Source organism: Pongo pygmaeus, chromosome 21 (genome assembly GCF_028885625.2).
Source record: "Pongo pygmaeus isolate AG05252 chromosome 21, NHGRI_mPonPyg2-v2.0_pri, whole genome shotgun sequence".
Classification (NCBI taxonomy): Eukaryota; Metazoa; Chordata; class Mammalia; order Primates; family Hominidae; genus Pongo; species Pongo pygmaeus.
This window is the reverse complement of record NC_072394.2, coordinates 17,978,821-18,000,027: the sequence shown is the minus strand read 5'-3', so window position 1 is coordinate 18,000,027 and position 21,207 is coordinate 17,978,821.

Genomic DNA, 21,207 nt, shown 5'->3' with positions numbered 1-21,207 from the left:
ATTAACTGCAAAAGGAACACTCAAAACTATACAAATACATGGAAACTAAATAGTATGCTCTTGAATGATCTTTGAGTCAACAATAAAATCAAGATGGAAATTAAAAAAATTTTCAAACTGAATGAAAATAGTAATACAGCAAAATTGGTGCTTAGAGGAGAGTTCATAGCATTAAATGCCTACATCAGAAATTCTGAAAGAACACAAATAGACAATCTAAGCTCACACCTCAAGGAACTACAGAAACAAGAATAAACCAAACCCAAACCCAGCAGAAGAAAATAAATAACAAAGATCACAGCAAAACTAAATAAAATTGGAACAAACAAAATACAAAAGATAAGTGAAACAAAAAGCTGGTTCTTTGAAAAGATAAAATTGATAGACCATTAGCAAGATTGATGAAGAAAAGAGAGAAGATCCAAATAAGCTCAATTAGAAACAAAATGGGAGCTATTACAACTGATACCACAGAAATACAAAAGATAATTCAAGGCTACTATGAATACCTTTATGCACACAAACTAGAAAACCTAGAGGAGATGGATAAGTTCTTGGAAATACACAACCCACCTAGATTAAAACAGTAAGAAATAGAAATTCTGAACAGATCAATAACAAGTAGTGAGATTGAAACAGTAATAAAAACATTGCCAACAAAAAACGCCCAGGACCAGATGAATTCATAGCTGAATTCTATCAGACATTCAAAGAAGAGTTGGTATCAATCCTACTGAAACTATTCCAAAAGATAGAGAAAGAGGGAATGCTTCCTAAATTATTGTATGAAGCCAGTATTACCCTAATACCAAAACCAGGAAAGGACATAATAAAAAAAAGAAAACTACAGACCAATATCCCTAATTAACATAAATGCAAAAATCCTCAACAAACTACTAGTGAAACAAATCCAACAGTATATCAAAAAGATAATACGCCATGATCAAGTGGGTTTCATACCAGGGATGCAGGACTGGCTTCACATACACAAGTCAATCAATGTGATACACCACATAAACACAATTAAAAACAAAAACCACACGATCATCTCAACAGATGCAGAAAAAGCATTTGACAAAATTCAGCATTCCTTTATGATTAAAGCCCTCAGCAAAATCGGCATAGAAAGGACATACCTTAAAGTTATAACAGCCATCTGTGACAAACCCACAGCCAACATTATGCTGAATGGGGAAAAGTTGAAAGCATTCCCCCGAGAACTGGAACAAGACAAGGATGCCCACTTTTACCACTTCTATTCAACATAGTACTGGAAGTTCTAGCCAGAGTAATCAGAAAAGAGAAAGAAATAAAGGGCGTTCAAATGGGTAAAGAGGAAGTCAAGCTGTCAATCTATAAATTCAATGCAATTCCCATCACTGTTTGCTGACGACATGATCGTTTACCTAGAAAACCCTAAAGACTCATCCAAAAAGCTGCTAGATCTGATAAATAAAGTCAGTAAAGTTTCAGGATACAAAATCAAGGTACACAAATTACTAGCACTGCTATACACCAACAGTGACCAAGCTGAGAATCAAATCAAGAACACAACCCATTTTACAATGCTGCAAAAAATAAAATACTTAGGAAAATATCTAATCAAAGAGGTAAGAGCTCTCTACAAGGGAACTACAAAACGCCCCTGAAAGAAATCATTGATGACACAAACAAATGGAAACACATCCCATGCTCATGGACAGGTAGAACCAACATTGTGAAAATGACCATACTGCCAAAAACAATGTATAAATTCAATGCAATTCCCATGAAAATACTATCATAATTCTTCACAGAACTAGAAAAAAATCCTAAAATTCATATGGAACCAAAAAAGAGCCCACATAGCCAAAGCAAGACTAAGCAAAGAGAACAAATCTGGAGGTATCACATTACTCGACTTCAGACTATACTACAGGCTATAGTTATCAAAGCAGCATGGTACTGGTATGAAAACAGGCATATAGACCAATAGAACAGAATAGAGAACTCAGAAATAAAGCCCAGTACTTACAGTCAACTGATCTTTGACAAAGCAAACAAAAACATCAAGTGGGGAAAGGACACCCTATTCAACAAATGTTTGTGGGATAATTAGCAAGCCACATGTAGAAGAATGAAACTGGATTCTTATCTCTCATCTCATACAAAAATCAAATCAAGATGGATCAAAAACTTAAAACTAAGTCCTGAAACCATAAAAATTCTAGAAGATAATATCAGAAAAATTTGTCTAGACATTGGCTTAGGCAAAGACCAAGAACCCAAAAGCAAATGCAACAAAAGCAAAGAGAAATAGATGGAACTTAATTAAACTAAAAAACTTCTACACAGCAAAATAAATAATAAGCAGAGTAAATAGACAATCCACAGAGTGGGAGAAAATATTCCCAAACTATGCATCCAACAAAGGACTAATATCTGGAATCTACAAAGAACTTAAAAAAATCAGCAAGAAGAAAACAAATAATCCCACCAAAAAGTGGGCTAAGAACAGAATAGACTATTCTCAAAAGAAGTTATACAAATGGCAACAAACATGTGAAATAATGCTAAACATCACTTTTATCATGGAAATGCAAATCAAAATTACAATGTGATACCACCTTACTCCTGCAAGAATGGCCATAATCAAAAAATCAAAAAATAATAGATATTGGCGTGTATGTGGTGAAAAGGGAACACTTTTACACTGCTGGTGGGAATGTAAATCAGTATGACTGTTATGGAAAACAGTATGGAGAATCCTTAAAGAACTAAGAGTGGAAATACCATTCTATCTAGTAATTCCACTACTGGGTATCTACCCTGAGGAAAATAAGTCATTATATGTAAAAAATACTTGCACATGCATGTTTATAGCAGCACAATTTGCAATTGCAAAAATATGGAGCCAACCTGAATGCCCATCAACCAACAAGTGATAAAGAAAATGTGGGATATATATATATATATATATATGTGTGTGTATATATATATATGTGTGTGTGTATATATATATGTGTATATATGTATGTATGTGTATATATATATACACACACACACCATGGAATACTACTAAGCCATAAAAAGGAACAAAATAATGGCATTAATATCAACCTGGATGGAGTTGGAGACCATTATTCTAAGTGAAGTAACTCAGGAATGGAAAACCAAACATCCTCTGTTCTCACTCATAAGTGAGAACTAAGCGATGAGGACGCAAAGGCACAAGAATGACTCTGGAGACTTGAGGGGAAAGGTAGGAGGGGAGTGAGAGATAAAAGACTACACAATATGTACAGTGTACACTGCTCAGGTGATGGGTGCACCAAGATCTCAGAAATCATCACTAAAGAACTTATCCATGTAGCCAAACGCCACCTGTTCCCCAAAAAATATTGAAATAATTTAAAAATTTAAGAAAACCATGATAATGTAGTAAACCCCAAAACTAACTAATTATAAAATCACTTTCACATACATTTCTTCATTTGGTTTTCTCAATAATATTCTGAGGTAGGTTTCAGATTAAGAAATTGAGAGTTAGAGAAGTTAAGTCATGTGTTAAAAGTTCTTACAGTTGGTAAGTCCATGCACTGATCCCATTGCTCTTCCCAACTTCCCATAGGTGATCAATAATACTACTACAATTTCCTTCATTCCAATAGGTTAATGGACAAGGGTTATGTTTCAAAAATCAGAAAAGCAGGTGAAAAATTTTGTTTTGAATTGTTGTCCATCCTATGGCACATTGTAACAGTGAAACTTTGGTGTATGATTTAGGTGATGATGCATTGGAACATGGGAGGAAGGGTAAGGACTGGGTCCTGGATCATACTTCTCAAATGCTCATTCACAGATGAATCCCCTGGGTGCTCATTAAAGTGCAAACTTGGATTCCATATTTTGAGGTGGGACCTGAGCTCCTGCGTTTCTGTAGCTCCCTGCTGATGCTGATGCTGCCAGTTTGTGGACCACACTTTGAGCAAGGGAGTAACTGTGTTTGAAGAGACATGATCATGTGCTATCTATTTGCGTCCTCTGAACTTACTGAGTTCATTTTTGATTAAACAATAGGAGCAAAAAGGCAAGAACAGTGTATCTAGGGTAAAGGAATACATGAACAGTTATGCCAAAAAAAGGAGTAACCTAGAGATTATTTAAAGTGTACAGGAAGATGTGCATAGGTTATGTGCAAATATGATGTCAATTTATATCAGGGACTTGAGCTTCTGAGAATTTTGGTATCCATGGGGTCGTGGAATTAATTACCCCCAACCCCTGCACCAAGGGCCGACTGTATTTGAAATTTTCTCTAGTAAAAAGATCCTGTCATTCCCTACTACTGTGTCAGGGTGCTGGCTATTTAAGAGGACACAATTTAAAATATACCAGCATCCCCCTCCAACCAAACTTCTGGGGCAGTGTGTTGTGAGGAGAGCACAGGAGGAGGCTGGGTTCTGAGACCCCTGTCCTAGACCTGGGTGGACGCCTCTTTGATGTCACGAAGAAAGGGTCTTTCATGGAGTCATATATGCTCTTTAAACCTCTGTTTTCAAATAGAAAATAACGATCTTGACCTTTTCTTCTTGCAGGCTGTGGCCTCACTCCAGAGGAGTCCAGGGCTCAGGTGGCCCCAGTACCTGTGGTTGGGGTTTGCCCTCAAATTTCTGTTCTTTGTTATCTCTTCCTCCTCTGCTGGTTTCGCCCTCAGACCAGCTCCCCTTCGACCACCAGCCATAAATGGGATACAGTGTTTCCTTTTTCATAGCCCCTAGGAGAGAGGCTTTGTCTCCCAGTCATGGAATAACAGGCTCTCCTTCCAGCTGGATTGGGCCAGTTTATGTCATGGCTACTTACATCAATAGCATGGGGGAAAGCCAAGCACTGATTGGCCAGAGCCTGGATTCATGAGTCAATCAGTGGCAAGAGGAGGTGGGATCCTCAAGGAGGGCCTGGGCCTAGGAGAACCGGGCCTGGAGCTGGGGCAGGGCCATCTTAGCCAGACACAGGTAAGGGCAGAGCCTGGGCATACTAGAATTTTATATAGTATAGTAATATAGTATGTTTTATGTAGTCCAGTAATTACTATACTAGCAATTGGAGAATGATCTACTAATTGTAAATAACTGCACTAGTAATGGAGATAACTGATCATCCTATAAATGACTGATCAACCTGCAAACAGTCATGAAGCCCGAACTGCTTTCAGGTGCCGTGCAGGGTAGGAAGGGATGTGAGGGAGAAATTCAGAAGTCCTGCCCTCTAACAGCTTGCAGTGTAGATGAGAACACAGAATGCAGGCCGAGCCAGTGAGTGCGGAGTGTAGCCCTGTGCACTGGAGGGATCCATGCGCCCAGGCCTCTCAGACAGACTCGCGGGTGTATCCAACACATTGCAGGCAACACATCGCAACACGTCGCATCCAACACATCGCAGGCACACTCACTCAAGCTAAACTTAAAAAATGTTCATAAGTGCTGGGATAACTCATGTGTTTGTTTTTTTAAAGTCTTTCGGTTGAAATACTTGTGGCATACTTGACATGTAATGTGGTTTAAATTTGAAATGTGAAATTGGTTTTAGACTTGTGAGTTTAAGTTGATAAGTATATAGGAATGTTATGAAGTTTATAAATCAGCATGGTAATGCCTAAGAGAACATTGATTCTCTACAGTTCTAACTTTGGTTTATTAGATTTAAAGGGGCTGTTTAAGTACTGTGATGGTTTTCCATTGCTGCTGTTACAAATCACCACTAAAACAGTGGCTTAAAACAACAGAAATATATGATCTTCCAATTCTGTGGTTTGGAAGTCTGGCCTAAGAATCACTGGGCTGAAGTCAAGGTGCTGGGAGGACTGTGTTCCTTGCTGGGGCTCCGGGAGACACTGCCTCTTTGCCTCCCCCAGTGTCCAGAGGCCGCTCCAGTTGGGCCGTCCAGTGGTCCCCTCCTGCCATCTGCAGCCCCACCTGGATAACAGAGTCATCTGTCTATGTTATGGTCAGTTGTTTAGCCAACTTAGTTCCCTCTGCCACCTAAATTCCCCACTTTCATGTAAACTAACATATTTACAGGTTCTGGGAATTAAGGTGTAGTCGTTTTTTGGGGAGGTCACTATTCTGCCTATCACGAGTGCTCAGAACATTTTTCCTGTGGGGTTTATAAGATGCCTTCACGTGAATTGGGATTGATTTCCTAGTGTGGCCGTGCTTGCATCTCCAGGATAGACCCTCCTTGATGGGCTGTTGCTTCTTTGATGTATTCCTGGTTTGTATTTGCTACTATTTTACTTACGATGTTTCCACTAATAATTATAAAGAAGATAAGTTTATTGTTTTGTGTATGCTTTCTTGGAATAGAGTATCTTATTTGCTGAATAAAAATAAATATGAAACTTTGTCTGTTTTACTGACCTAGAATACTTAAAATGGCATTGGAATTACCTGTTACTTGAACTGAAGGTTTTATCAGATTTCATAGGAATCATCTGGACTTTAGTGGTGAAGGTTCAGACCTTTAGTAACATTCCCAGTTGTTTCACATAACTTCTCTGTTTAGATGTTTTATTTCCTCTGAGGTCAGGGTTGTATTTTCTAGATAAAGAAAAATAAAAATAAAAATACTGTATATATTTCTAGAATAACATCCATTTTATTTTATTTGCATTCAGTTAAACAAAATATTCTCTCAAAATTATTTTTTCTCTATTCCTATTATTTTTATTCTCACTTTTAATTTTGAATTTTGTGATTACCCTTTTATTCCCCTATTGTGAAAATTGTTTTATAGCATGTAAAAATATAAGCAATACAAAAAATAAAGTAAAAATTACCCTATATCACATCATTCTGAGATAAAATCATTAATAATTACTGTTCTTTTCTTCCTTCATAGTCTTTAGTACATATATATGTGTGTATATATATTTTACTAATGTTAAACCATCCATGAATTCCTGGAATATAATAATTTTGACATGGTCTTTTATGTTTTTATGTGTATTGACTGAATTCAGTTTGCCAATATTTTGCTTAGTTTTTTTTTGCATCTATGTTCATAAGTGATTGATCTCAAATTTGCTATAAGCTTTGATAACTATAGTTTTTATTTCAAACCTTTTTAATATTGAAAATGTTGTTTACTTTTCTATTATCTATAACTGCGCTGGCCAGTATAGTAGCCACTAGCCATAGGTGGCTATTAAACACTTGGATTGTAGCTAGTAAGTATTGAGACATGCTGTGCGTGATACACACTGGATCTTGAAGACTTAACATACAATATAAGAATGTAAAACCTCTCAATAATTTACATGTTGAAATCGTATATATACACAATATATGTATACATATATGTATAATATATACATATATAATATCTTATATATATTGACTGAAAGTTTCTGACTATAATTCAGAACATATACATACTCAATTAAAAAGAACTTTTCAAAGTTGGGCATTTAAAAAACTCCACTGGAGCCAGGAAAGGAATGAAGGTATGAAGTGGGTGTATGGGAAGGGCTTTGGGCTCTGAAGACAGCTGGAAGCTCTTGGAGCCCATTTCTATTCCCTCCGTAAACTGGCTCATGTAACTACCGTGGTTGTACTCTGGGTCTGATCACAGTTCTTAGGAACAAAAAGATGGTGGGTGATGTCTCCACCCTAACAGAAAGCCCTTACCATGCGCCCTATCTTGGGTTCTCAAAGCAGCCTGTGACGGACTGCAGGTCACTAACTGGAATAAAAACAGGAGACATCAATGCAACACATAGCAAACAATTCGGCTCCCCAGCATCCTGCCCCAGGCATTTGTTCCCCAGGGGTGTGTGCACTGCTTTGGTTCTGCAGGGCTCTCCTGGTGTGGAAGGAGCCAGGCTGGTAATTTGATGTCTGTGTTAAACCAATTAGTCATATTGCACTGAGAAGAACAAGCGTAAGGGTGAGGAAAGCAAACAGAGTTTCTACTGCTTCTAGAATAAACAGATCATTTTATTAGACATTTTATGGATAGCCATTAATTTCTTGCTAGATAATCAAATAGTGAAGGGTTTTCTATTTATCCTGACAGCACGAATTTCAAACTGATATCATCCTCTCAGTACAAATGTAATTATTCCAGTCCTCATGGAATGTCCTAGGCCAATAAGTAAATAAAGACACAAAGAGAAAGGATAAGATGAAAACCCAGTTCCTAGGGTGGGTGCTGCTTTGATGTCTGAACTTCTTGTGAGATGTCAATGGCAATGATCATTATCTCCTATCAACTTAACAATCTTTGTAGCAAAGCTTGTTATTTCCTCACTCTGTAATTAAAAGCACCAGGCATCAGTGTCTGGCTCTCACAGGCCACATGATTGAAGGGGAGAGAGAGTCTTAAGCAACTTTTAGGGCAAGTAGCAGGGCAAAGAGAGAGCCTGGACCCAGGCTGTGAGCTCAGAGCTGGGTCTCAAGCTGCAGATTTGTCTCTGGTCAGTTTTGTGATCTCTGACAGCCATAGAGTAGGGATCATCTGTGAAACTATAATGAGAATCACTGAAACCCTCTGTACAAGATTCTCAACATCAAAGAATGGGAAAGTTCCTGAACTACCCACTCTAAGACAAGCTTTTGAACCAGAATCTTGAAGACCCTCAGGAAACTCCAATGTTTTGTGGAAGGGATAATCAACCACCAATGACCCACCTGCTGACACCTGAGCTTCAATCACTTTATAACTCTGAGCACAGGGCTGGGCCCAAGAAAGGCTAAGTGCTTTGAGTCTCGGCTGGAGTCAAGGAGAGTCAGTGTTGGGTGCTCAGATGTGAAGTCCTGGTGTGGGGGTACATCAGGGACCCCCTTGCCTGCCCCAGGCTCTTGCCCCAGATCCCGCTTTGCCTCAGGGAGGGAACACTCCTGTCCAAGTGCAGCCTCCATGAGGCCTGAGTGCACGTGTAGTGCTGGCACAGAGGGAGATGATGTGGAAGAAGGAGAGGGAGTGTGGGCCATATGCTCAGGCTCCCTCTCCTTTCTAGGCCTTTTCTAAAGAGGAGGCTCTTGGACAGGCAAGGAGTGCACCGTGTGAAAATATTGAGAGTCATTTTCTGAGAGCCAGTGTAAGGGCCAGGGCCAGAACAAGCTCAGTGAGTTGAATGACACAGAAGGGAGTGGAGGAGAGGAAGGAGGGGAGGGTGGCATGGGTCAGATCACATCTGCAGCTTTGGAGGCCATGGAGAAGAGTCTAATCCAATAAGAAGAATGCATTGGAGGGTTTTAAGTGGAAGGAATAGTATTATTTAACTTGTGCTCATAAAACAGTATTATTTAACGTGTGCTCATTCTGGATAATGGAGAGATACAGGCATAGACTATAAGAGGGAAGATGGGAAGCAGAAAGACCACTGAGAAGTGAATGAAGTAGCCCTGAGGGTGGAGGAGAGGGCTGCAGCGGTCTAGGCAGGGGCAGTAGGGATAGATTCCCTTGTACTGATTCAGGTATGTCCTCCTTCCTGGCTTGGCGTTGTCTCTGTTGCCAAGAACTCCTGCTCCTTCAAAGCTCTGAGGTCGTGGCCCTGCATTGCCCTTCCCTCTCCCAGCTCGGCACTTTATTAATACTTGTAATTGTTTCTAATTAATCTTTATTAATACTTGTAATTGTTTCTATTAATCAGACACTTGCATCATTCAAACCTCACTAACATGCTGTCTTAGTCAGCTTGGGCTGCTGTAACAAATTATCATCGACTGTGTGGCTTAAACAACAGACATTTATTTCTCACAGTTCTGGAACTTGGAAGTCTAAGATCAAGGTGCTGGCTCTTTCAGTGTCTGGGGAGGATCCACCTCCTAGCCCCCAGATAGCCTTCTTCTTGCTGTGTTCTCACCATGATGAAAGGACAGGAGAGCTCTCCGGGGTCTCTTTTAGAACAGCAGTAATCCCATTCTCAAGGGCTCTACCCTTGTGAACTAATTACTTCCCAAAGTCTACACTTCCTAATCCATCACACTGAGGGTCAGGATTTCAACACATGAATTTGGAGAGACACAAACATTCAGTCCATAACGTTCCAGCCCTGGCCCCCCTGCCCAATTTATATTCTTGCATACAAAATACATTCATTCCATCCCAGCAGCCCCCAAAGTCTTCACTCATTCCAGCATCCACTCTGAAGTCTCATCTAAATATCATCTAAATCAGATATGGGTGAGACACAAGGTATGGTTTATTTTGAGGCAAAATTCCTCCCCAGTTGTGAATCTGTCAAACTTAGCAAGTTATAGTGATGGGAAAAGTATAAGATAGACATTCCCATTTCAAAAGGAAAAAATAAAAAAAAAAGAAGAAAAGGGTGACAGGCTCCAAAAAAGCCCAAAACCTAGCAATGCAAATCTCATGAGATCTTAAGGCTAGAGAATGATATCTCTAGCTTGGTACTTTGCCTTCTAGACCCCTACTAGCAGGGATCAAGCTCACCCCCCTGCTTGAAACTGAAAATGCAGCCCCAGTGATTCTCTGAATCTTCTTTAGGGTCATTCTTCCCTTGTCTTGAAGAACAGAGCACTTTTAAATAGCTCTCTGGTCCTGTCCTATAAAATTCAGGAAGTCAGGTAATCGTCCTTCACTCCTTCCCATATTCTTGCTCACGTGCAGTTTTCCTGCTAGGGTACCTGATTAACTTTGTGGTTCACAGCCATGCTAATCTCTTTATCAAAGTGTCATTTGGCCACAAACTTAGTGGTCTCTTCCAAATATACTGTCTCATTTTTTTTCCATATGAAAAGGCTGAGCATTTTCCAAAACTTTAAGTTCTAATACCTTTTTTGCTTATAATTCTGTCTTCAAGTTATTTCTTCCTTCTTGCACTTGCTATAAGCTGTTAGGAGGAACCAAGCCACTCCTTCAACACTTTGTTTAGAAATATCCTCCCCTAAATATCCAATTTCATCATTCACAAATTCTACTTTCCACAAAACACTATAACAGGAACACGGTTTAGCCAAGTTCTTTGCCACTTTGTAACAAGAATGCCTTTCCTCTAGTTTCCAAAAACATGCTCCCCATTTCTGGCAGAGACTTCATCAGAATGGCCTTTATCACCCACAGTTATATCAACATTCTGTTCAGAATTATTCAGGTGTTTTCTAAGGAGATTGAAGCTTTTCCTGCAGCTCTCTTCTTTTCTTTCTGAACTATTACCAGAATCTCCTTTAAAACACCCTTTACTTCCTTAAACCTTGGCTTCTAGCATGTACCTCAAAGCTCTTCCAGCCTCTGCTACCCACTTCCAAAGCTACTTCTATATTTTCGGTGCTTTTTACAGCACCATTCCCACTTCTTGCTACTAATTCCTGTCGTAGTTTAGGCTTCTGTAACAATCTACCATAGACTGGGTGGCTTAAACAATAGATTTTTTTTTTTCTCATAGTTTGGGAGGCTAGGGAGTGCAAGATCAAAACACTGGCAGAATCACTGGTGAGGTCTGCTTCCTAGTTTGCAGATGGCTGTCTTCTTGCTATCCCCTCACATTGCGGAAAAAGAGAATGAGAGCTCCCTGAGGTCTCTTTTATAAGGACACTAATTCCATATATGAGGGCTCTGCCTTCATGACTTAATCACCTCCCAAAAGCTCCACCTCCTGATGCCATCACATTGGAGATTAAGTTTCAGCATGTGAATTTCACTGGGATATGAACACTCAGTCTGTACATATTCTATGAATTATGAACCATTATGGTTCTCCCATAGGTGAGAACCCTATGGTTAGGGCAGCTCATTAACTTGTCCAATGTCACACATCTACATCATTATGGTAGCGGTGACAATAGAATGCAGATCCATCTGGTGCCAGAAACCTTCCTACAAGTTGAGTTGAGCCTGGTGGAGGACTGGGAGGGCCACTTCTGAATAGAGATGAGATGAGCATGTCCTTTTGTCCCCTTCCTTGGCCCCCACCCCATTTTAACTCAACTCTTGCATATACTTAGAGTAACCAACTTCCTGGTGCCAAATAAGAAACTTATTTGTCCAGATAGTTTTAAAAAATCACTGTCCAACCCAAGTGAAGATCAGCAATACTCTATAGCTCTGGGGGCACTGGGCCCTGGAAAAATCTACCTTTAAGGAGGTCTGCTGTGGTCAACTTCCTCTTCATGTTTGTCCCTTGGGGGTGGACCCTCCCAGGAGAGATAGTCATGCACTTCATGGCATGACAGGAACCTAGGGTCATGCAGAGGGTAGGGATGTGTCATTGTAGAAATGCATCCATCAGCTGCATCATTGTGAATGAGCAGGTGACACCAAGACACTGTGGCAGATTTTCTAAAACTATCCATCAGGTTGGAATTCCCCTTTTGTGGAAAAAATCCCACTGGCATAGTACCCCTTGGAAGCCCTAAGCCCTGGAAGATAGCCAGTGACCCCAGGGGAACTGTTTCCATGTGTGCATAAGACTCAGACACATTTCAGCCAGTGTGTGCAGTGCAGGGCAGTGGGCATGAGAGCTGGACCTGAGGGCCACAGTCAGGGCTTCCCTTGCCAGGTCCAAGGCATGTAGGTCAAGGGGTCCATTCCTTCTGCCTCTTCCACTGGGTCACTGCCTGGCTGAAAGCTGTTACCTGTTATTTTTTGTGGAAGCATAAATCTGGATGCATTTTTCTTTGAATGAGATTTTCAGAATTTTATCAATGAGACATAAGCTTAGTGTATCATTGACCTCCTCTATATGAGAATCAACATGAGAAAATCTCACATATAAAAATGCAGACTAATAACAATAGCAAACATAAATAAGCACCACCAGTTTGCCAGGCAGCATGCTATGCAATTTTCCTGCCTTTTCTCATTTAGTTCTCTCAAATACCCATGGGGTACATATGATTGTTGCCTCAAACCACCTAGTTAGTCAACAAATTGAGCACCTACAATGTGTCCAGCATCATTCAGAGCCAGACACTTGATGCTAAGTAGAACACCAGGACACCTGTCCGCATGCTGGTGGTGGGGGTGGGGACAGAAAAGGACATTGAGGCTTAGTGAGATCAGGTCAATTTCCAAGGTCATACAGTGAGAATTTTAACCCAGGGCTGCTGGTGGGGCACAGGAGACCTTGTCCCTGCCTTGGTCTCATCCTGGAAATCCCTGGGGAGCCTTATGAAGTACACATGCCCCTGCTTGCATGGATCTAGCGTGTGGCCTGGACATGGGGAGCCACCTGTTAGAACTCTCAGCCCTTGGTAGGGTTGTTTTTGTTTTTGTTAATAAATAACATCAAACTGATGGTGAAACCTTCTCCAGGCAACAACTGCTGACCCCTGTGGATAGCTTTGGCGTAATGCACCAGGGAGACGAGAAACTGCCCACGGCCTCTCAGTCCTCAGCGGCCCCCACCCAGCAGCCTCCTCTTCATCCATGCAATGGGGCTTCAGGTCAGACAAGTCGGAGTCCTTTGGTCCCTACAGGGGCAATTCTGAGGACAGTAGGTTTTGGAAGCCTTTTTCCTGCTGGGTTCTAAGGTGATTAATTAAACATGTTTCAGGCTTTCACACCGTCTGAGGAAGGGAGTCCAGGGCAGCTGTCATTTGGGGTCAGAGTTCACACTGAGTGTTCCTAGCAGAGCATTTGGGACAGAGAAAAACAGCTCTTCCTTTAAGTCAGTGGTTATCCAACACTAGCTGAATTAGAAGCATCACAAGTGTGTTTTAGGACATAGATACTTGCATTCTCATCCCAGAGTTTCTGCTTCAGGGGACCTGGAATGGGGCTGAGAGCTTGCATTTCTGCCAAGTTCCAAGGGGATATGGGTGCTTCTGGGCAGGATCTCATTCTGGAGAACCTCTGCTCGAGCTGAAATGGAACACACGATTACCAGGTTTTCAAAGAGTGAAATTCCAATACGTGACGATGGCCTTTTGCCCTGTGTGTTCTGTCAGCCCTGGCAAGGCAGGAGGCACTCTGCTTCAAAATCATGGCATCCTGGCATGTGAGAGCTACGTGGGATCTTAGAAACATCCACCCAGTGCCTCTCAGCCCTAGTGCCATATACAGTTACCTGGCAGAGCTTTTGAAAAATGGAGACTTGCTTAAGTAAGAACCTCAGGGGAGGCCTAGGGAAAGAGTCTGTCTCAGGAGCTCTACAGAGCAGACTGGCTGAGAAACTGGATTTACTACAGAGCTTCCCAAAGTGAGGTCCCTGGGCCATCAGCCTCACCAGAAGCCTTGTTGGAAATGCGCATTCTCAGGCTTCATCCCAAACTGTGGAATCAGAAACTCTGGGTATGGGGCCTTGCCACATGCACTGTCCCCATGTTCTTTGGGGGAGGCTGATGGATGCTCAGGTTTTGAGACACTTCTCTAGAATATTTCCCCATTTTACAGGTGTGACAACTGAAGGCCAGAGGTTAGAGGGCTCTGATGGCTTCATGCAATCTGCCCATGGCAGAGGTGGACTCGGAATCAGGCTCCTGCACCTGGTCAGGGCTCTCCCACTGCCTTCCTGCTTCCCTTTATCACAGTTCTGCTCAGGGCCCAGGCCCCGGGCCACCCCGGGAGGTGCTGGGACAGTCAGGGTGGCCATTTCCTCTACAGCTTCTCCACACAGTCAGGCATGGATCCTCTTGCTCAGTGAGCTGGCAAGCACAGAACGGAAAGCAAACAGGCGGCTCAGCCAAGTGAATAAAATGAGGCCCGGGGACTGGAGATTGTTCATTTACAGGATGACAAGTCTGGGCTGCCAGAGCCTGGGCGTCACTCTCAGCTGCGAGAGCAATGCCCAGAGCCAGAGCTCAATGTTGCCAAATCCCATGGTCGCAACTTCAATATGAGGAGCAGCTGGGCCATGCATTTTGAATGCTTTGGAAATCCAAGTTTCTCCTGCAAGGAGGAAAGGAAGTTGCAGAGAATAAGTAAAGTTGTCTAAGAATGACATAGTGACCATCTTTCATAAAAAGAAAATGAGAATTGTGCCCGCAAAGGACTAGCTGTTTAATCTAGGAGGTTTATTAGCATATAAAAGGAGGTTTATGCGATGTTTGTGTTCAGACTTAGCTCTGCCTCTCTAAGCACCCAGGAGCCCAGAGAACAGCAGCTGGCAGGCACCAGCTGTGCTGGAAAGGCTTTCCATTTGAGACAAACTGCTCTTGGATACAGAGCCCCAGGAGAGCAAGGATTTAGGGTGGCCTGTGCCAGTGCGCTCTGCAGCAGTGTTTCTCACGCCTGAATGTGCACATGCATTGCCCTGAGGTCTTGCTAAAATGCAGATTCTGATTCTGGGAGTCTGGGGTGGGGCATGAGATTCTGAATTCTAACTAACTGACGAGTGTCCTTGATGTTTTGCTCCGTGAACCACATTTTGGGGAACAAGAATCTATAGAAAGCCACTTAGGACACTTATCAGGCACATGGCTAGTAGCTTGACTATCAAGTAGTCCCGGGTCTGGATTCCTAGGAGGGGCAGGGAGGAGAGGAAGAGCAGGCTGCCGTGAAAGCACTGGTTTGGGTCCTTTCTCTTTGCAGTGTCAGAGTAGGGTCAAATAAGAACAAATCCGGACTTAGATATAGAGACTTTACTGGAAAAGATCACTGCTGTGCCTGAAGACCATTTCCATATGGGAAGGCACAGACAGCAAGATCTGCAAGTGTCTCCCAAATCAGGCAGGGAGAAAAGAGTTTTCTTTGAAAGGGAAGAGTAAAGCAAGGCTGGAAAGAATTGGTGTGGGGAAGTGGGGCTGGCAGGTGGCCTAGCAGGACAATTGATCAGGAAACTGACAGCCAGTTCTCTTCATGTTGGGAGGGAACATCAAAGAGGGGCCATCCACATTCTGATGCTGGCTTAGGCTGAGGGTGCATCTGGGGGAAGGAGAGAAACTTAACCAAACTTTGGTTAATTCAAATGAGCAGGTATCTTGTCCAGATTGGTCACTGTGGCAGGCAATTCAGCTAATCATTTATGAGGCAAAGAATGGAAATGGTGGTGAATCTGTGACCGAGTGTGTTATGGGTAAACAAGGAGGCATCCATGCATCTTATCTGAGCCACACGGGGAAGGTAGGCTTCGGCAGTAAGCAATTTCCAGGAACAGGAGGGTGGGGGTTTTCTTACGTGGCCCTGTTTTCCAAGGTCTCAGGCTTAGGTAAAGTTGAACATTGCTGCTGCCTGTCATATGCCACCACTTTTGTTGTCATTCCTGTCAATGTACAGTTTCAACAAGTTAAAAAAGACTCATACAAATATAGAATGAACACAAGTCAGATATTTCACTCAGCTCATCGGTGAAGAAATAAGATAATAAAGTTGATTCAGAAAGAAATAGAACAGATTTTAGTCTACCAGAAAAGACATCTTGAAGTGTTTGCTGACTTACAGGTAACACTGGTTGGTTAATGTCCTGCAGGGCAATAAGACTGTAATCTTTAGCATTATTTTCCTACAGGACAGAAATGATGTGCATTTCTCCTAGACAAGTTCTCTGAAATATCATGTGATCTCAGTGTTAGCCTCAAATAACAGTAACTGGCAGGTCAAACACAGGTGCATTTCCCTAGATAATTAAATAATCCTTGTGTGGCCTTAGTAAACATGGCCCCAGTATTGTAATAAAACATCACGCTACCCACTTTGGGGCCTTATTTCCATATTTTAAATATTTTTTCTTAACATCCCTAAGAATTTATATAGGGCCTGATTATGAGTCAGCCTGTTCAAGGCATATTCAGGTCATAATCTTTTTCCAGACAAGCATTCCAATCAGGAGAACAGAACTTAGGGGATGGTCTTTTTATAACCATTGGCAGGAGGGTAGTGATAATGTTTTGTTGTTTGATATCCCAGGATTTTCCATTATTTTGGCAAACTTTAAAAGATTAAGGGGGAGGAAAAGAACCTGTTTCTATTAACATCACCGCACAGACCAAAAACAGTTTAGTAAGTTTCAAAACAAAAATATTTTCCTGAGGGATGAACAATGCAAGCTGCCAGCAACCTAGTGTGTCAAGGCTCTGCTGCAAAGTGTTGCCAAACAGCTATTATTAGTTCTCCCAGACCCAGAGCCCTTGTTTGCACACCCAGATGAGGCCACATTTCCTAAAACCATCAAAACCTGCTTTAATTAGCCTGTTAATAGAAACTTGTTGTGAGCCCAGTTACTCCTTACATCCAATCTTTGCCTCCAATCTCAGTTAATTCAGTTGAACATCACGTAGCAGGAGGAACCCAGTGATTCTGTTAATAAAAATAAGCTGACTTATCAAGGTTTTAACAATCAGAGTGAAAAACAGGAATCATTTAGTAATCCTTCCAGCTCGAATGTGAACAACATGATGTTTGTTCTCTGCAAACCCTTGGTGCTCTAAACAATTTAATTGCCCATGTTATTTATAGAGAAAGTGTTTTTTGGAAATGGATGCCAGATAAGCATGCTCCCCTGAGTAGCTGAGTTCAGCACTCCTCTAGGGATGGAGGATGTACACGCAGAGTTCCATTACCCAGTGCAGCAAAGGTGAACCAAGAATGCAGGCTTTGAATGGTAATGGGGCAGAGGAAGATGAGGTGGGTGGGGAGGGAGGAAGAGAGTGTTTTTAGCTGCATCTTTTGCTTGTTAATCCTCACCAGTGCATTATTTTTTTCCTCATGGCACTGATCGTTATCTGACATTCAATATATTTTGCTTTCTGTTTATTTGCTGTGTTTCTCTCCTTACCCCACCCTCCACCCCCAACTAGAATGTCACCTCCATCAGGGCACTTTTTATTGTTAGAACCATGCCTGACACATAGCAGGCACTGTTAAAGGTAGAATAAAACTGCAGAGACGCATGTCTTAAATGTAACATTTTATTTGGGACGTGAGAATTGCAATGCAAGGCATACATGTAGATGGAGTAGTCTTCAGTATGATGTCCAAAGACAAAGAGGAGGTAGGAGGCTTTATAAAAAGGCAAAATGTTAGATTTTTTTTCTAGAATGTTCTTTGACAAGAGTAAAGTTTTGGGGAGCTGGCAGGCTCTGCTTGGTGAGTGATGGCAGTGGGTAAAACTAGTCTTAGAGTCATGTCAGGGTGTTTTAGTAGCCATGAGATATAGGTTATAGGCAGTTTCCGCAGCCAGGCTTGCAGACAATTACATTTTTGGAGCAATGTTTTGTGCCCTGAGTGCGTTCCCCTAGGCCTCTTGAGTCCGTTTAAGTCAGGTGCGACAAGAATGATCCAATTTTTGTGATCAGCTCCCACAGCCTCAATACATACTGGCTGAATAATAATGATGAATGAGAAGAATGGATGAGTGAAGCCAAGTGCTCAGGAGAGGAGCTCAGAGTGGCAGTCACCAGGAAATCACAGATGTCAGGGATGGACAGAAATCCTGGGGAGGCTGTGCACTTGGGGTTTGAGTTGATATCTGGGCTGTACATTTAGTGAGCTGCTTTATTGAAAAGGGAAACTATTTATATGCCTAAGACCAGCACCCCCCAGTTCTCCCCACATGCAGCCAGAGGCCCGTCCTGTCTTCTCTGTTCCACTCTGGTTAGAAGCCCACCCCTTACCCCTCTGTCTCCTACATCGGAGAGCCGGGAGCTCTCTGAAGTTCCACGCTGCTGTTACTTGGCCTTCATGCTTTCCCCTGCCTGTAGCAACCTTCCCCTCTTCATCTGCTTTAGAGGAACTCCTAAAGTTCAGCTAAGGCTGAACTCTTTAAGCCTCCAAAGCCCGACTGGGAGTCACCCTTTGACCCCTCCTGAGCAGCTAGCACATCCCCTTCATGCTGACCTACGGTTTGTGGTCTTTGTCTATTGTTACTACTCTGAGCTGGAACAGTTCCACTACAACTACTCGAGAAAACCTTGGATGCCACTTATTGAGCACCTGATCTGTTCTAAGTCCTTGAAATTCAGTCTTATTTGATTTTCAGAGGAGCCCCAAGAGATAGCAGCTTATCATTCAACAGATGGAGAAAATGGAGTTCAAGGGAGATTGAAATTTACCTATGACAATGACACAGCTGACATGTAGCACAGTGGGATCAGAGGGTGTGTCTGACCCCAAAGACCATGCCAGTTAACAACACAACAGCACTAAGTTACACTTCCATTCATCTCCCCAACTGTTGGGATCATTGTCATAAAGAGCAGCCCCTATTCCATGATTCCATGGCTTCTTCCCCCACCTATTCTTGTCAGATGTTGGCTCCGTAAAATTCCCTCCAGAATTTCTGGCAGGTTTAGGAGGTAAACTCACATGTGCTTATGAACTAGTCAAATTCCATGGGCTGTCACTGCTTCCTGCCACACCCCCACTGGGTAGACGGGGTCCCTGAGGCTGCTCCCAGCTCCCTGTGGCATGTCCGGGTTGGGTCCTGGCTGTTGGGTCCTTGCTCTCCACCAGGTGTCATGCTTCTCCTTCCAGGTGCTGTTCCGATACCCAGCCTGCCATCTCTGGAGGAAGCCCGCCACTGCTCAGCCTCCCTGGGAGGCCAGATCTCAAACCGTGATTGCTACACCCTAATGATTTATAGTAAAGCAGCCTTTTCTCTTCTATCACCTTGCTGCAGACGTCCACAGGGCTTAGACATGAATCTCTGGGGGCTGTACTGGACGATCCCAGTGTTGATGTTGTGTTGAACTGGGAGCTCCTTTCCCCTCCAATGGCTGAGGTTTGGTCCCTGAGTATGTTCATGGGGACCAGATGCCCTGCCCTTGAGAACGGCCCCCACTGTGCACCTGGCTGCTCGGACTTACATCATTGTGGCTTCAGTGCACGGCAGAAAGGGCTTTTCACTGTGTACATCGGTATCGGGTAGATTTCTATCATGGGGTGGCTGGCCTGGCCACCAAGTTCCACAACCTCAAGCGCAGCCACCACTGCGCACTTATTCCACCCTGTCGCCCTGCATGCGGCTGTGGGCCAGTCCTCCCATCATCTTAGTACGTTGCACAGCACCATCCTCACCACACATTTGCTGAGCAGAAGTGTGAATGAAGGCAGAAGTGTGAATGAAAGCAGAAGTGTGAATGAAGACACCTAAATTGCATGCCTGGTAGTTTTTTTTACTGGGTCTAACATTGAGGTTTATTTTACTTTCAATGTGTTTTTTATTTAAAAAAGGATTCTGCTCAATTTTTCTGTGAAACTAAAACTCCTCTAAAATAGTCTATAAAAATGTAGAGATTGTGTGTAAATGATGAATTAAAAACAAGCAAACAAACAAACCGGTGCTTTGCTGAGCTGCTCTGCAGTCTAAGCAGAGGTCATAACATGGCTACAGGTTTCACTCCAACAAATACAAACAAGCAAAAACATCAATTTGTTAGTCAATCAATAACCATTCAATCAGGGGTTCACCCAGAATCTTTGGGGTTGGGTCCTGGGACTGTACAAACCTCATGTGGTCACACAACTGTCTATATCAAAAGGAACACACATTTATTTTCAATTAATTTCTAACTTAATTGCAGAGTGATCAGAGAGCATAGAAAACCTGTTCTTTGGTGTCTGTGAAGCTATGCTCTGGGGCCTCACAGGTACTCCATTTGTATTAGACTTCTGGGCTGGCTTTGAGGAAGCAGACAAGGTATCCCAATGCTCTCAGGTTGTTGTTTGGAAACTCACACCTTTCTCTGGGACTCCTTGCCCACGGAGATGCCCAGCATCCTCCCCTCTCGTGTTCCCTTTCCCCTTGCAAGCACAACCTTGGGAAGGACTCAGCTTGCAGGTCATCCATAGCTTCTTTGAAGTCATACGGTAGACAGAGTTATCCCCAGATCAAACTGCTGTGAAGAAAACCATTGTCAAGACAAAATTTAAAATGCCCCGATGGGGCTGTCGGTGTCCTGTGCCATGCTGGATTGAGAAGCAGCCTGCTCGGAATTGTCAGCCCAGTTGGGTGGCAGTGGTCTGGTAGGTAAGAACAGTTGTTGTAAATTCCTGGGGTTTGTGCCGCTTCTTACTCTTCACAAAGCATTCTGCATTCATCTGCTTCTTGGTTCCTCATGACAAGTCTGTGAAGTCCGCATTATCTTGCCTTAGGAATCAGGGATTTCCTGTGGGCTCTGTTCCATTCACCAGCATCCTTCTGTGACCCAGATGTAAAAGTATCACACAGAGGCGCAAGAGATCGGGGTTCTGATCACAGGCTGCATGTTAAACGTCCTGCCTGACCCTGGGTAAGTCTTTTACAAATTTTTCTTCTTCATCTGAAAATTGCAGCAGTTGGATCAAATCAGTGATTTTTCAGATGAAATCTTCTTCACATATAAAATA